Genomic DNA, 18,095 nt, shown 5'->3' with positions numbered 1-18,095 from the left:
GACGGAAAGGTGAAACAGCGTGAAACGCGTTTCCTGCTTCCCAGTTTGGTGAGAAATTTTCATCCCTTTATACAACTTACACCTTACCATATGTATATAACGTATGTACTTTCCCTGAATTCGCCAAACCTCTCCTCGCTCCTATTGCACGCAGGCGCGCCCCCTCCCCCAAAAAAGTCTCGAATGTGTGTAATTACTTTTCTTCGACTTTCAGACAAATCAGCAATATTGCGACAAATATTATTTTACTATTCTAACAGCACCTAACAACATTGCACACCAATAAAGTAACGGCCATTACGGAAATTAATTCTGCGACAGATAATTTTTCCTATCACTTTCTGGGCGGCACGCTATGGGCTGAAATTCTTCAATTGTAATTCATTGCCAACGTAACTGGTTAGGGAGGAAAATTAACAGTCGCAGAATCAATTCCTGTATGCGTACTATTAAAATACTACGGCCCTAAAAGTATCGGACCTTAACCTAGGTGTTTTTGAAGTAGAAAAATTATAAACACAAAATGAAACAATTTTTCTCTCAGTATTGACATAATTGATTTGATTCAAAATTTATCATGTTGTTGAGTTTTTGTAATAGGTTTTTGAGGAAGAAAAATTGCAAAAAAAAAAAAAAAATTAAAGAATTTTGTTTTACATCATTGGTATAACCGATTTTATTGAAAATTTAATCTGTTATTGAGAGGGTCAAGAGATTTTATAGACACAATGGACAGATTTCTAGGTCACTGATCTTTATGCTCAAAAAGTTTCACAGTACCTAAGAAATAAAAATTTCATTGAATATAATTTTGTATCACAAATTTAATACGCTCAAAATTTGTCCATTGTATCTGTAGAAACTCTTGACTTTTTCAATAACATATTAAATTTTCAAATAAATTGGTACAGTCAATCCCTAGGAAAACTTATTTTGTATTTTTTTTAATTATTATTATTATTATTATTATTATTATTATTATTATTGTTTTGTTTTCCTTGTTCCATATACAATTGAGATTGAAGTCTGATACTTTCAGAATGTTAGTATTTTATTAGTACCTACTCATGCAATATTCTACTATAAAATATCATTGAGATATTCGCGAGAAGCATTTTTACTCTGCTTTTCTCCTATGGCCTTTTTAAAACTATCTCAACAATATAAAATAATAATGAATTAATTGAGTATAAAAAAAATTGCTTGCAATATACTGCTTCATGAAACCGAACCTTCAAAATTGATTGTCTAAAATTGTTCATTGTTGAGTTTACATTACTTTTAAATACATACATGACATCGATAAAAACCTTGAAGTTTCACTGGCTGTTCAGGGATTACGAAATCGCAATAATTTACTGTAGACGAGCGATTTTTAATAATCTCACAAAAGTTACTTAAACAGTACTTTTGCCTGTTATATGAATTTTTGACTGAAAAATCAGATCGGAGCGATTTGGTAGATTTTTTTTGGCTCAAGGCTGTTAGTACCACGCACTGAGAAATAATTTTTGTCGGGGCAAACCTAGATTTGAAGTATAAAAACAGAAGGTGTGAAAGTTTAAAATACAATCATGAAAGTACCATTCGTTTGATATTTATAAAAACTTGGTCATTTTACTTTTGCCCCTCCCCCCAATCGACTCGACTTCGCGACTACCTTCTCACTGCGGCAGCGGCGGTATATCATTGCCGCACAGCGGGCAGATGAAATAATAAATTTCATCTCAAGAGTCCTTTCCGCGACTCTCGACTTTCGCCGACGATGCGGCTAGCGTTCTGCGAGCGGTAGGTGACGTATGTACACCTTAGGTACCCACATCTACGTCTAAAAGTCTGACTGTTTGGAAATTTTTGTCCCCCGAGGACAACTGGCCGTTTGGCCAAGACTTCCGATGTATCGTGTATACACCTTGTTATAACTGCCCACGTAACTGCATCGATTTGAAAACGTTGCTAATATTAAATTTTCCATCCGAATTGCAGCGTGCCCGATTCTTGTAACCGCCTGTCGAACGTTCGAGTACAGCTGCAGTGATCTACAAACGTCTGCTACGATTTATGATTTTATTCTCTCCTTTTGTCATCTACTACATCCCGTTTTCATGTAGGAATAATCCATACGAGGTACACGATGCACACAGTTCAACGCGAACTTCCTACTTGGAATATCGGATATCTGTCGCGTTGTGCTGCAGTTTCTCGGCTATTCCCGCGTTCGAGGAGGATGTATTATCTAGGTTTACGTTACAAATGTACGAGCGATTGATTATTTCGATTCCGACTTCTCAAGATATTGGTACGCATTCATATCTGCACGGAGAACGAAATCGAGGTGATGGCAATTTTGCGTTCCGAAAGAAAACGACTCGGTCGAACTGCCGTGATAATCCGACAGAACCTGGTTAACAAATCAATTCTGTTGGCAGTTTTGGCAGGAAATTTACTTTTCTCTTTTGTTATTATTCCTGACATCATTAGTAATTTCTCAAAGTGAAAACGTCGTCTAGTCAGTCCGTAGAAGAATTGCACAAACAGCTTATATTTCTTTCCTATAATTATACGAATAATTTACATGCAAATACCGTTTCAACGAAATATGTCGTTCAGATGAGACCGAATGCTTTGAGCATTTAGCGCGATGCGAAACGCGCTTCGAATCACTGATTCTCCGCGCGTTTCCCTATCAGAGTTCATCGTTAATTTCGCAAAGTGTTTGCCTCTAGCTGCGCACTCTGGGAAGGTAAATTACCGAAATCCCTCGACGCGAAGGTCCGGGTTGGAGTCAAGGGACGAAGTCGGGGCCGAAAATGGGGCCGGATGTGCGGAAGCTGAAACCGACTCGGTCGTTCCCCGAACAACCAATCAGTCGAGCCGGCCATGAAAGATCCAATCGCGGGACGCAAAATCGTCTTATGGGATCTCGTCCGAGTATCGTTAGCGTTTCGATTCGTCTATTCGTTCTTTTTACTACTTATTTCTTTTTTTTCTTAACTTTATTTTGTTTCGTTTTATTCGGTGAGTGTTTTTTCCTTCGTTCCGTGTACGGTTCCGGTTCCGTTTCATGCTTTGAGATCAGTTTCAAAATAACACTTGATTTTTGCCATCTCGAGCTCGGCACTGTGAAAAAATTTAGAATCGTTTCACCTGTGACATCTCGTCGGATTGAACATAACCTTTGCGAATTCTCGTCCCTGCACTCGACTCTCGCGTATAATTTTCTTATCGAGTGACCTTCGATGAGACCAACTTCACACCCTGGAACGCGGGCATCTTTTAATCAACGAACCCTCGTGGACTCGCGTGAATTTTAAACCCGGATTGATATCGCGACGAGAAATTCAAGGGAAACGAAGATAAGAAGTGTTATTGAAACGTTAAAATGCGTGTTTTCTTCGTGCCTCTATTCCGAATTAACAAAGTATCATTGTGTCGCAAGTGAATTTCTTTGGGACAATGTTGGCAACACCGGTCATTCAAAAACACCGCCTTGGAAACGTTTCTTGCTTCTGTTTCCTGTTCTAGTTTCAATCATCCAATCGATCAACGCAAAGTATTACGCAATCTACATACTGTAAACCAACTAAATAGTCGCGGTTGCATTCTCACAGATTTCAAAGTAATTGATAATAATAATTTATTTTGTAGTGCGAACAACATCGTCCGAAGCACATAAAACCTGAGTAAAGAATAACAGTCTATAACAGCTGTATTGAATAACCCTGCAGTGGTATTCGGAAATTCGGAACTAGTTTCAGACCAAAAAGAGTCGCAACCCGCAGGTTCCACCTCGGCTGAATGTACGCGGTTAGGCGATGGCAGATGGATAGTAAAAGGTTTTTCGGTCGATTTTAACTTCTCGTTTTTCCACTGCAGATACTCTAGTGCTCGTGAAAACTTCTATACATACCTTTCGCCATGCGAGGCTCTTTACACGTATACCAAACGTGCCTGTGTACGTATGCATCGAAGGAGGGGAAAACAGTGTAGAAGAGAAATGAAAGATGGAAAAAACAAAACGAAGCAAAAAAAAAAAAAAAACATAACAATAATAACAATGATAATAATAAAAATTTGAGGTAAACGGCCGAACGAACAAGCCAGCCATCCAAAGAACCAGGAACCGTGGAATCGGGCCGAGGCTTAAATAACGCCGGCAGCGGCGCGGCGGTAGAAAAAAAATGAGAATATAGGTTGGCTGGCAGACACTGGATGCCCCTTTTCCACCCCCTCGCCCCTTGGATCTCTCTGTGTACGTGCGTGAGTGTCGTGCTTTTTTTTTTCCTTTATCATCTGCTACCCTGAGAGAAGAACGCGCCCGAAAAACTTTGGCTAGGGGATAATTTTCAATCGGAACTACGTGGAACAAGGCTGAAAAAATCTTTCATCCTGCAGAGTAGTTGATGGTGCTGGGTGGTTCGACTTGGTTTAGCATCGTGTCATTTGATCAGAGGGACAAGTCTTTCGTGTTTTGCAGTGGACTTTGTCACGAAAAACCTTGAGGAGATGAGAAACTTGATAAAAAAAAAATTTAAAACAAACGCCCAATTCCTCTTTAATCGATTGGAAAAATTTCAAGAACAAAATGAATATCGTATGTGTAAAACTTTGGCAACTGTGCATATTTTTAATACTACTGAAAGGTTTTTAAAGCTCGAAGCAAGTATTTTCGCAAAATGGATGACTGGATACTGTTGCGACGAAACATTGAAAAAATAAAAACATTCGACGAAACCCCGAATATCATCAAATAACAGTTGCATGTTATCGATATTATTTTTATTTGAGCAAATATTACTACATTAAATTCGATGCGTCGTTGTAGAAACACTTTCGCACATTTCATATTTTATCGCTGCTTTTCCGGCGAAGATACTCAAGTATGGTGAATTTCTCTGTTCGCGAAATTTTTTTGACATCTTCCGCAAGATGCGCAGCCATTCCTTATTGGGGTCGGGATACTTTAATATTGTAGAGAGCATATCGGACCCACTTCTCTTCTTGAAAATATGTTTCTCACGCTTGAAGCTTTTTCGTTTGGATGTAACTGAGAATATGAAAAAAATTTTAACTTTCGGAGACGCGACATTTGTGTGCATGAGAAAATTTTGACGTATTACTGGAGAATGTGCATAACGATTTAAGAAACAAACAAAAAATCAAAGTTGTGACCTTCAGTCCGGAGAAAAACATTTAGAAGTAGAATTAACCTTTTTTCATTTTCGCATTGCGATTTTCAACCCAAAAGTAACGATTGTCATATGTATGGTGAATTATGTTAGGTTTGAAATTCGAAACGTTAATGTAACGATGCAATTTTATGGAAAATTTTTATTTTGCCATGCTTGAGGATTGTGTGAAATTTGGTAAACCGTAACAAAGCGGACCGTATTTGTACCTTACAAACTTGCACCTTGTTCAAATTCATTACGAAGTTGTAAAACAGCGAGTTTTTATCTTAGCATTTCGTTGCTTTTTAACGTTCCAGCACTATTCAATCTTCGGAATTCGACAAGAAATCAAGGCTCCCGTATTCTACGTGTCGTCTCGAACACAGTTGAGAGAATTGGGCAGCAGCAGGAAACCTTCCGATGCCTTCCGGAAACGACGAGGAGAGTTTCTAACGAAGGTTAGTGCCTCGTGTCGATGGTACCAAACTATCTCGGCCTCGGGGTCGAGTGTCTCGGACATTTCCTAATTACGGTGTAACTTCATACTTTGACCATACGAGAACACCTGTGAACTGGTCTTCCGGCTATGTTTTCCTCGCAAACAACCGCGCTCAACCGGCAATGTAGTACGCCAGGGAGTATAATTAACGACCCTTCAAGTTATACGCGTATAACTGCTGCGTTCTAAGATCGAGAGGTTTCATCGGTTCCTCAGAAATTTGAGAAAGATGTTACGAACGATTTCGAAAGGGTTTTTAAACGAAACGAAAAGAAAATAGAAAACCGCTGGGAAGGATCGGAAAGTAATTTGCTGCAACTGTTGAGAAAATAAGCTGCGCCTCGGTACTTTTTTTTCGAGAACGTCGAGGTTTTTGAAAGAAAATTAAAAATTGGTTTCGCGTCGATAACAAAAATTATTTCAACCAGAGGTTTCGGATTACTGAAACTAGTTTCAATTTCTTATTTCTTTCACCGCATCCCTTTTTCCTACGCCATGATCATCGGAGAAGCAGGACTTTTCTTGGTGTACGATTACCCGCATCTTTCCTCCAAAATTGAAATATCCCTGCGAGAAGATCTCTTCTCCGACGGATCAGAGGATCGATAATCGATATTGATCTCCGGACCTATTTGGGATTTTACGGCAACTGAGCTACGCTGTTGGAAAATGTCAATTCGTTCGTTTCCACAGATATTCACTGTGAAAAATGGTATTGGTTCGTCTCGTTATTAAATTTTTCAGATTTTCAATACTTTGGTGAAATTGATCCAGTTACTTAAACTCGACTGCTATTCTCCTGTAATTATTCGAGTGTCACATACGTATTATTTCTGGTAAATAATATACAACGGCTTTACAATGAGCGCTCGGGAATTGATGGAAAAATTACAGTCGCAGATTCAACCCTTGTCGATTAGTAATGAAACAGTGCGTTGTTAAGTTGAACCGATAAAATTATATCCCTGGTTGTACCCGGAATTGTAAAATCTAATTGAATTTACGAAAGATCGAAGTATAGGTGTTGCATTGCATTTCATATTCATGAGAGAATTCAGTAGATTTCACAGACGGAAATTGAATGTATCCAATTTTTCTTTACTCGATATTCCCGCAAAAAATTTAATCACGCAATCTCGGTTAAACAGCGATTTTATTTTTTTATACACGAAAAAAGAGAGGAAGCAAATGTACTTAATCATTTTACTTCGGGGTCGAACTTATCTTAGGATAACGTAATATTCGATTTGCCGTGATATCATGTATAAATAAAAAAAAGTTAGTCGTGGCATTCGGAATGGAATAATATATTTTTCGACGTAAAATTTAAATGGAACGTATATTTATCTTACACTGCACGCATTCTACATATAGGTACAACGGCAAAAGGAAAGGAAAATAAATCCAATAATATGTATGGTATAAAACACAAGTTTTTTGCGGGGGTGAAAGGAAATAACAAGGGTAGGGCGTTACTATATGTATAAGTCTTATTCTTAACGTTGAAAGAAAAGTATAAGGCCAACAAATCGAGGCAAAGTTTTTCTTGCCTTTCAAATTGTTGAATATGCGTTATTATACGTATTTACATATACGTATCTATATATAATATATATACTGTATAAAAAAAATCGACGATTTTTTTTTCTAATTTCAAGTCGTGGATATTGTTCGAAAGGACGAAAAAAAGATACTGTCCATGTTTCAGCTCTTAATATTAATATTTAGAGGTGCATGATCGCGATTTTCAATTTCCCATTTACGTAACGTGGGAAATTTTTTTTTTTTAACTTTGGAATTTTATAACTGGTCAACGCAGTAGTGTACCGACAACACCTGACCGTATTTTTATAGGGTATCGAACGCTCTACAAAAAAAAGATCTGTTACCATTTTACGATAAATCTACTTTTTCAAAAGTTATTTGTTGTCAAAGGTCAACAAAGGACCTTAAGTAAATTTCGAAAGAGTAGATTTACCATAAATTGATAGGAGACCTTTTTTGTACAGAGTTCAATTCCCTACAAAAACACGTTCCGGTCTTATCGGTACACTAATGCGTTGACGAGTTGTAAAATTCCAAAGTTCAAAAAAAAAAGTTTTCCCTTGTTATTCAAGTAAGAAATGAAAAATCGAGACGAGGCGCCTCTGAATATTAATATTGCGAGCCAAAACTTGGACCGTATCATTTTTTCGTCATTTCGAAGAAGATTTTCGTCTTGAATATTGAGAAAAAAAAGTAGTCGTTTTTTTTTTCACATAGTCTAACGTATCATTACAATCTATGTATACAATACCGACATTTACACTTACGTAATATTGATACAACACGTAGATGCTGCACGGGAGCTGCCGAACGAACATCTTGTTTCTCAGTTTTTGGAACGCGTTCCACCCATGTATAAATACATATACATATATGTGTATATGTATATATAATATGTATTAGCAGGTATACGTGCGTGTATTCAGCCACAGTACAGAATCTCATTTAATTAATCTGAAATTGGGTTAACGGGCAGAGGAGGGGCGGGGCACGACGCTCAGGGGATATCGGAAAAATAATAAAAGTGTATTTTTTTGGGTGACTGTACCCTCGGGCAACGGTGGCGGCAGAGATACAGCTATAGCAGTCACGCACATGGGTCCGCGGGAGGCTGGGTCGTCCAAAGGGGGAAAACGGCTGCAGAGGTGGTCCGCCGAAACCTGGGCTGCCTCGTATATTTTGTTACGGATTTACCTCGAATGGTTTTTCTTTGGTGTCGCGGGGGAGGAGGGGGCCGAGAAAAATAAAATTATTTGATTTAGGAGCGCGATAGACGGCGATAAGTCGATGCCCGGATGTCTCGTGAGAGCTTTAAAGGTTCCGCCCTCGTTGACCAGCCAGGAAGAATTTACCCCACCGAAGATCATCCCGAGGACTTGCGAAAATACTCCGACAAAATGCCTAACGACTGCAGATATCGGATAAAGGACGGCGCGGAAATTAATTTCCTTACTACGCGTTCGAACGATGAAAAATATATCTTATATAGGCAGGTATACGTAGGTATATACGTACAACCCTTGTATATATTTATCCGTACTTGCATATATGTACCTATGTATTGCCCTGCAGATGTTTTATACGATGAATTTTTGAACGGTACAAATGATACTTTGGTATATATTTACTTACTCTCTTGCTTTTTCGTATATATATATATATACGTATATACGTATATTTATATGTACGCATATATGTGTATATAGGTATGCGCGTACATACCTACAGCCTGAAGAAATTCGGTTGAAAATTTTTTTTCCCCCTGTACGGAAAAGAGACGTATATGTGCCTTATACCACAGCCGTGTATCTGCATACTTATAAGACAAGAGAATCCCCAACGGCTGATGTGCAGATCAAAGTTCAGGAACGACGCACGGTTTGCGACCTGGTCGTAAACTTTCGGCTGAACTTTGGCTTGTTGGGAAATGAAAAATCGGTAAAATCAAAGGGATTCTAGTGAAAAACTTCTACGAATTCACAGGAAATATTGCGATGATATTTTTAGGAAATCACGGAACAAATATTTGCTCCGGTGGTTCTTTTTTAATAATTTTCAGTATTAGGTATTTTTCGCAGCATAATTGGCTTTATTTTCAATCGAACTTTAACGCGATACTTGACTAATAATATTTCTTTGCTCAACTCTTGATTTTAACACCGTCTTTGAGGAAAAAGTCAGGAAATTCAAACCGCTTTTAAATTCGTTTTCAACTATCGTGCCATTGCCTCGTTACAGGGTATAGAGAAGTTTGCCAAAGTAGCCAATACATGCTTTCCATCTACCTGCACCAGGCTAACGAAAGCGGATTTGTAATTGTTAATTGGCTGCTGGTCTGGTGCCAATAACCGTTTCCTTGTTTTTTCCCCCAGGTACTTCTTTTTTCCCACCTTCAAAAGTTTGCCGGTGGATGCGGGTGTAGGTACATGGAAACTTGATTCCTCATCTTTCACTGTGGGGTGTGTTTCCCTTTCAGTGGAAACGTAACGCGGCCTTTGTTATTTCGCTGGATGTATACGAACAATGTCAATATATATCCACTCTACATAGAAATTTACGTACCTATGTATCATTATCCCCGCATTCGAGTTACAGGTATACCTATGTGCATGTAATAATGTACATGGTATACTTTAGCCGAGAAAAGTGCTCTCCACCTCTCAAGATTAGTGGCTAATCTGACGAAAGGTATACGCGCTATATTCCCCAGGTACAACGTTCTTTCGTATTTCCGGTTCTTTCGCTGGAGCCCGCGTCTGTCCTCTTTTCTGAATCGCGAGTGCTTCGGTAATTATTTCCTCTCTGGTACATCCATGTCCGAGTACTTACATTATACCTATACGCGCAGGTGACGTACACACCAGGGGAGATAATTAAATTCTGAATTAGATACGGACTGCATTTTTTTTTTTTTTTTGCTCTTTTCATACGTGCAGATTATTATAACGGAGAGCAAAACTTTTTACATTCCGTTTTAATTAAACTTACTATTACGTCGTCATTATTACTAAATCCAGTGCCTCCGTGTACCGCGCGTCCAGAAATGCGAGACCTGCATAGTGAGGTATCTGCGAAACTTTTCGTTAGAAACGTATCACCCGTTTTATTAGACATCACGAGAGAATTGTTATCATTCCGTAGAGATCCTGATAACGTCATTCGTTTTCCAAAGCCAGCGGCGACGTTGCGGAAAAATGGTTGAGTTACAGAGCTCCGAGCATTACGAAGCCGGTGTAATCTGCCGTCAGTTTCACGATACGAACGAAACCGTTTCGCTTACTGCGGATCGACGTTGAGATTTTAATAAATATAAATACTTCGCTCAGCAACTCACCCTCAATCGCATTTCGTTGTTAGCCGGATTCAGGCACGCGCTAGAGCAGCTTCAGCCTAATAAACTTTGATCCTGCAATAATCATATACACGATATTAAAAATATTTCGATACCGTGAATCGTACGCGTGTTTAAGCTTGTTTTAATTCCGTGCGAATTAACAAAGGGGAAATTTAGCGATAAGGATGTAGCGTGAAATTTTACGCAAAGTTTTATATAAGTATGCAAGGTAAGGCAGGAGACTTTCAACACGTGTCAAACTCGCCAGGGTTAATTTTAAAACACGCTTATAGAAATTTCACCCGCTGCGTAAATTTTGTGTATACCTGTACAAGCCTAGGTACGTGTAATATACAGCAATAGTCAATCTATTACAGACGAGCTTCGCGTGAGATTTCGTGCGCAGGACTGCACGTACGCTTAAATGTATAGATACGCACGGTGTCAGCGTATAAATTATACACGCACGTTGACATGCGTTGGTACTCGTGTGGATTCGTAAATTAGGAGGCCGCGTGTACGCGTGCATTAATGTACGCACACGCGTGTTTAATGGAGCTGAAAATATTACTTTAAAGGTAATTCGCGGCATAGTGGCGGAGGTTTCTAATTTAAATGTTTGACGCTGCGGATCTCCTTTTGTTTTCATCCCCGCAGGAACTGCGGCATAGCGGCTTGCCGTATTGAAATGTAATACATACATATACACACCGCTGTACGTGCGATAGTTGAGGGAATGAAATAAGAGCGATTCGCTTATCGCTCTTATTCGCCGTTGCTATTTAAACGATAGTCCTTACGTCATAAGCATTTCTTCTTCTTCGCTATTTCACTAATTCTCCGATTGATTTTCACCTGCGACGACTCGCGCCTGTAACAAATCGGTATACGGAACCTTTTCGCACCCCCTTGATGCAAATCGCCCCTCCCCCCCTCCAATCATGCAAAATGTCGAATTATACGCCCGGCGTGAGAAAAGGTGGGCTCGATTTACGATTACGCATAATGCAACGGCCGTTCGACGTACCTTCGAATCATCCGACAAACCATTTTTCACCCCTTCTTTGCGACCGTTGTAAGTGAATCTTAAGGGTCTCGAACTGCAGTTTGATTTGACGCTGGTACTTTGAAACGATCACGAAGCGATTAGGATAAGGTTTCGAATGAGAAGGTGAAACGGAGTGTGAAATCGATGATTACAAATGGTTACTACAGTACTTGGTATATATGTATACATACTCACTTGGAATAGTCCATATGCTGTGCCAACGTGCTCATTTGTTTCTACTAAATCTGTCATAATCATTATTCCCTAATTGTCGTGTAATATCCTATACGAGTCTAGATTCGCAATAACGTCAATTGCGTGAAAATTAGCGAAGTAGTCATCGCCGATATTCATTATAATATACCGTATAATACGTATACATCAATGATTTCTAGACGTACAGAAATCAAACGACATTGCTACTCGATCTCCGGCTTTTTATCGTACCGCGATGACAATAATCGGTGAACTTTGATGATTTATTATCGCAAACGCTAATTTTATCACACGTAAACATCGTCGTACGATATATACAATAATACGCGTAGATAGATCAAATCAATTTTCTCGCTGTGTCCGTCCCGCGAGAAAATAATTGCGATAACGATAATGGTGATAATAATGGTAATAATGATAACAATAATAATAAATCACTCAAATTTTCATTCTCTACGTATGTATTGTTATTCCGTCGATGTTTGATCGTCGGCGGTTAATTCGGAAGCTTAAGCGTATTCCGAGCTACGGTGTAGCACGTTTCCTCGAATATTGGCAGCCTTCCGTTTTCCGCGCGACCTCCTTCTTCGTCCGTCTTCATCTTCTCACCGGTGCACTGGTCGTCCTTCGTTTTCATTATTAACGTACAAAGAAATAAATAAATAAATAAAAATAAAGAAGACTAAAGAAAACAAAAGGGAAAAACTTGGAGCGAACTACGGAGTAGGTTAAGGGGAAAAAAACCTCACTATATCCCGATCCCGGATCACTTTACTCGGCACGACATGTGGCTGCGTCTTCTTCCAACTCGCTTATTTCCCTCTTTATCGTACACTCGTGAACGCGACAGGTAATCGCGTGCGCCGCGAAACGTCCGTCGTCACTCACTCGCCGTCGGAGATGCAATATCGCGTCGCGGCGTGGAATTTGACTCAACGTTTATACCGTACCCCTGCAAATACCGGGATCAACGGTTATTCGAAAAGCAAGGGTATCGCATCACCTCAAGGCTTTCGCAGGCTGCGCGAGGCTGACGGAGAGGCGCCTGCGGTCCAGGCAGCCCACTCGACACTGAGCCCGGGACTCGCGCGAGCCGTACCGAAAATTTGCGAAGATTCGCGATTCGATATTTGCGGCCGAGCGGCGGACCCGAACGGAACCCGCCGACTCTGACGACTGATGCGCGCTCTTCTCTCTCCTCCGCTGCCTGCCTACCCTGCCGAATTTTACTTCCTCCGAATCGCTGCCCCGGCATTCCAACAGTTATTATATCGACCTTCGGGGAGGGAAAACGCGGACTCGGAAACGGACGAGTCCAAGCCGTCTCGAATTGCCTCGAATTGCCTCGAACGCCCCCGATTGAGCCTTGAAATTAGCGAACTTGAGGCCTGCAATTTCTTCCCAGGGCCGAAGTCGAAGGCTGCGAATCGAGCTCATTGCGGCCGGAGAGGGGAAACGATGCGAAATCCACATCGAGATCGACCCGGCATTCCGGAGATGGAGAGCGAGGCGGAGTCCGCGTCCCGGCAGCGGAGCCAGATTTCGGGATGCAAGGATTTTTGGCCTGGCATGCAGGGTAAAAAGTGTTGACATTGGCGCGTGTGCGCGAACCGCTCGTGGGATCTTTGCGTGGGTCCGGAGGGTCGGTGGTTTTGCGGACCGTTGAGAATCGAGCAGTTTTGAATGACCGATGAGGGCCGAACGCGGCCGAGCGCGCGATCGATTTAAAATAAATCTGCGCCTGCGCAGCCCGGATGCCCGCAACCTGCACGGCAACTAGCGGACGGAACTTTGAATGAAAGTTCATTCATGACCCGCGACCCCTTCCCCTCACCCTTCCACTCGTCCCCGCAACCACTCGCCGCGACTCGTCGACGCTCTCCGTGTGTAACACCCTCCTCCGTTAACTTGTTGAACCTCGGGCCACGGCGACCAAGTTTCCCGGTTCAAGTTCCACCCTCGCCTCGCTGCGGAAGAGCTGTGGGAATCGGGTCACCGTGCGGTGTCCTGCATCCTCTTCACTCTGCGGAATCTGGATCGCGGGATGATACGCCGATCGATAGTCCTATTAGCGTTAATCACCTACCTGTACGCTATTTCGATCTCTAATTGACTCCTTGTTTCACCAAGAGTGCCGAGCCGTGCGTTGCCGCTTCGATGCAAACTAAATTAAACCTCGCACGGAATTACGTTCAAAGTGAAAAAAGATTCATTTCGAAACTGTGAAGAAATAATCGCTGTTTTTTTTTTTTTTTCATATTAAATAACCTCAGTCAAGTACTGACTTTCCTCGTGTTCGGGGAAAAGAAGCTTGTGAAGTATTTGACAAACGTAGTTGACACACTTACGACTTTTTTATGGCTCTACGATCGTTTCCAATACTTGCAGCCAGTTATTGAAAGTTATTTCATGTCGAGTAAAATGACGGAACTTTCATTTCACTTTGAGTGACAGCTTTAACCAAAACAAGTAACGGATTCCGATGCCTCTCAAGCTATCGCTGAATAACATACGTATAGGTATATAAATACGTCGTCACGAGTTTCCCCCTCTTCGTTGTACGGTTCGTACTGGTGACCACTGTTAGAGTGTTGTCACTCGTCTCAGATTTAGGCGAAACGTCCTCAGTGCCGGACAAGTATCGTTATACCAGCTCGTTAACCTTTCGCGGTCGCACTGGGTCGATTTCGTCTCAAGCGAAATTACACTTGGGGATTCCCGGCAAACCGAAAAGGAGCAGAGCACGGCTTCCGTCTTTAAAAAAACTTAGTACAGGTATGATCCTGCAGGCGTCGTCTGGCCGTCCTTTGCCGGTTAGTCCTTGAGCTACAGCGATGCGAACTTGTCGAGTCGCGTGAGTAAAAGATGACATTTACAAGTTTTCGGTGGTGCCTTAAAGTATGTCAATTAATATTTAACTATCTGAATCTTTTGTTTGCATAAAAACAATAGTATTTTTGCAGTAGAAACAATCGTTTCTTTATTTTTCATAAATACCCTCGATTTTTCTCTCCTTGAAATTGCGCATCTCCAAGCGATCCAATAATTACCCTTTTTTCAGTAGAAACGATCAAAACCCGGTTTTTCTTGAACATTAGAGTTTCGATGACGACAATCCATGCTAATTTGTTTTTTCGTGTAGCGCTATTTTTAATTGTTGAAATTCAAGCCAAAACACGTTTTCCTAGCGTTTCCGCTCAGATTCCGATGTATAGTATAAAATATAATAACTTTTGTACTCAAACAATCGCGGTGAGTTCACATTCTTTCGTCTTTTCTTTGATTTTTCAAACGAATTAACACGCGGAAAATTAAACGAGCACATTTTCGACCCAGCCCAGGGTTAATATATGTGTATACTATTTTTTATTCTAATTCACGCATTAAAAATCTTGGTGCAACTCTCATCTCGCTCAAAAAGGGTAAGTTAATCGTATCCTGTTTCCCCTGCTCACTTAGCATTGTTCTTAACGCTTATTTTCTTGTGTATTATCATAATTAACGTCTCATTCGATTCACCCTGCACTCCGCTTCGCTTCTGTCCGACAGGACTGTCTTATCTCGATTCCTATACATCACGAGGCGTTTCTGTGCTGTGCAATTAATCAAGGTCCTTGTATCACCGATTAATCGTCCAGTCGCATGCAGTACAATTTAACGGATGCCACCGTATTTGAGCTGTACGCTGTATACCGCATATTCGCCGCGTGTTCGCAAAAACATTCAGTCGCAAATGCGAGTTTACGAGTCGTTTTTATATCATAATTGAAACACCTCACTGTTTTACGCGAATTAGAATTTAAGCTTACCAAATTGTCGAAGCCTGTAAGCCACTTTATTGCAGCGTTATTTTACCTAATTTTTTTACGTGCAATACGTGTCAATTGTCCTTATACCATTTTTTCTCTTTTTACTCATTTTTTTACTCATTACACAACTTATTGCCGTTATACTCATTTGACTTTGTACAAGTTACTATTTTTGTATTAATGCGTCGTTATCTAATTGTCGTTTTTCTACACATTTCTGATTATACAAACGCCTCGCGATTTTACTGTTTGCGGTACGTTATACCATTTGTGCACATTTTTTTTTATATACTCTATAACGGCTCTCGCAATTGAACATTCCCTTACACGGACACGGAACGCCTCGAGCGGTTCCCGGCGATTGGAGTGATAAACTCGCTCAAATCACCCCAAGAGTTAGCTTCAGCGGGTTCATGTGAGCTGTGCTTCCTTATTCGTCTTTCTTTCATAACGTAATTATTATAAATTGTATCGTGTCGTTAGAGATCTTATTCGTAAATCGTTTCGTTTCTTCGTTACCACGTTCCTGATGAGTTTATTTTATTAAATCTAATCTGGTTCTATAATTTGTTCCTTTCCTACCTTTCTCGTAAATTGCATTACAACAACTTCCCGATTAAATAAATGAAGCTTACAAACAGAATTCCTAGTACTAATTAAAACTCGCTAATCTCACCTCAATTTTCAACGCGATCCTATTCGCAGGTTTAAATTTAATAGTGAGCAATGCTCAACTTCGAAAGTCTGACAGATGATCGTCGATAACGTAGATTGCGCTTTCAGCAAAGTACCAGGGGAGGACAAGGTCGTCAGACGGCCCGATAGGCCGATAAGGTAGCAGACCTGCGTGGCGTCAATGTTTTCGAAACGATCGATAAGTGATCGGCTTTTGCAATCTAGAATGCGTTCTTACCAACGAAATAGCGTCGACTCGCTACCGTACGAGCGTGCCTAAAAAATATCCTCACTGTTACCGACTTTGAAGGGCAAGAAAAAGAGCGGGCTCAAGTGATTAGTCCGATTCTTGCTGACAGATGCCGCTCCGGTATGGCGCAGCACAGAGGGACTGTAGGGACTACTCGTCACTGTATCAGGCGGCAGTTTCTTAGCTCGTAAAATTTGTTTCAATTAAAAATTAATTTATGTACGCCCTGGTTCCGAGAAACATAGATGGGCCGTTGCGGCGGCAAGGGGGGCAAGGGTGGGGCGGTCGGAGGTGGACGCCATCTTAAGTATTTCTGATCGAATTCCGAATGGTTCGTACGTCGGCGTCCGCGGCAGCCCCGGAGGAGGAATTCAAACCTCGACAAACAAATGAACTACGAAACAAAATGAGGATCGAAGAAACTTCGAACGCCACTGCTCGGAGCGACCGATCTTTTGATGACGGCAAAAAACTTCCGCGACACAATTTAATTACGACGGTTAATTAACTCGGTCCCCATACCAAAGAATTATAAAACTTGTCTATGATCCCCAGCGTGGAATAAATTCACTTAACTCCTGTATAATTTGTTTTTCGTATACCTACCGATACACATAATTTACCGAATTGAAAATTAACTAGATATCGTGCGTCCGGGAAAAGTTACTGTGCATACTTTTGCTTTGTCGATAGTTATTCGTCAGATGTAAAGTAATTCGAAAATCGATTGTACAAGAATTCCAATCATTGCCACGACACTAAGAAATGTGCAATTACATGTTTCTTGAAAAATCGTTATGTCCTCATTGTTATATTGTGGTTTACTAATCCAAAAGATTTCTATCAGAGTTAAGGGCATAAAATAGTATGTCCTCAATAGTTACAATTATATTTTCTATGCTGTTTTAGGGCGCATAGTTGATTCGATAAAATTTTCAATGATTTCAGTTGTAGTTGAGTCCCACAGTTATTGTGAAACTTTTACAGTCGACTCATCATCATTGGTCATAATATCAACCAACTAACATCAGTATGACTGTAAACTAAAAATTCAATTTAAAATAGCTAAATTGCACGTACTTATTTTATTGCTCAACTTTACTACTGGTTATCCAATTATGTGTTACTCGTTCTAATACAGCTTTTATGGTAGGTATCATTTGGCCTGGATGTTGACTCTGAAGTCAGCTGTTGTAATCCAGTCATCTCAATCAAATATTCATCTCAACGTTAACGAAGAATTTTTCAAAATCGTTTACGTAGAAGGCGTGTGAATATAATCCTGGTTTTTTTCTCACTTTCTAATAAACTTAAAAAAAAAAAGACTTGGAAGTTGTCTAGTTTTGAAAATTTTCGCGAATTTTCAGAACAGTTTTTTCACGAACGTATAAAATAACACACTGAGAGAAATTTGTAGTTCCGTTTACCGCTCAGTCCTTAACTATTTTCATTTTTTACCACAATCGAAAAATATAGTTCTAGGTACAAGATGAAAATTAGTTTCGTAGCTGTTACCGGAAACTCTAGTATCCGTTACTATTCTTTCTC

The 18,095-nt window shown here is 40.4% G+C and overlaps 1 protein-coding gene across 2 annotated transcripts in view; it reads right to left on the bottom strand.

Annotated features, from left to right (window-relative positions):
- The window catches only part of LOC124221632 (ly6/PLAUR domain-containing protein 6B), a 30,454-nt gene extending 17,531 nt beyond the window's left edge, over window positions 1-12,923 (bottom strand). Inside the window, exon 1 of one of the 2 annotated variants that reach the window (XM_046631818.2) lies at window positions 11,789-12,923. The gene's annotated coding sequence lies outside the window, so the exon portion shown is untranslated. The remainder of the gene's footprint in view (window positions 1-11,788) is intronic. The other variant, XM_069137215.1, reaches the window with a different exon arrangement.
- Between the last annotated feature and the right edge of the window lie 5,172 nt (window positions 12,924-18,095).

Source organism: Neodiprion pinetum, chromosome 6, assembly GCF_021155775.2.
Source record: "Neodiprion pinetum isolate iyNeoPine1 chromosome 6, iyNeoPine1.2, whole genome shotgun sequence".
In the NCBI taxonomy this organism is placed as follows: Eukaryota; Metazoa; Arthropoda; class Insecta; order Hymenoptera; family Diprionidae; genus Neodiprion; species Neodiprion pinetum.
This window is presented reverse-complemented; position numbering and strand designations above follow the sequence as displayed.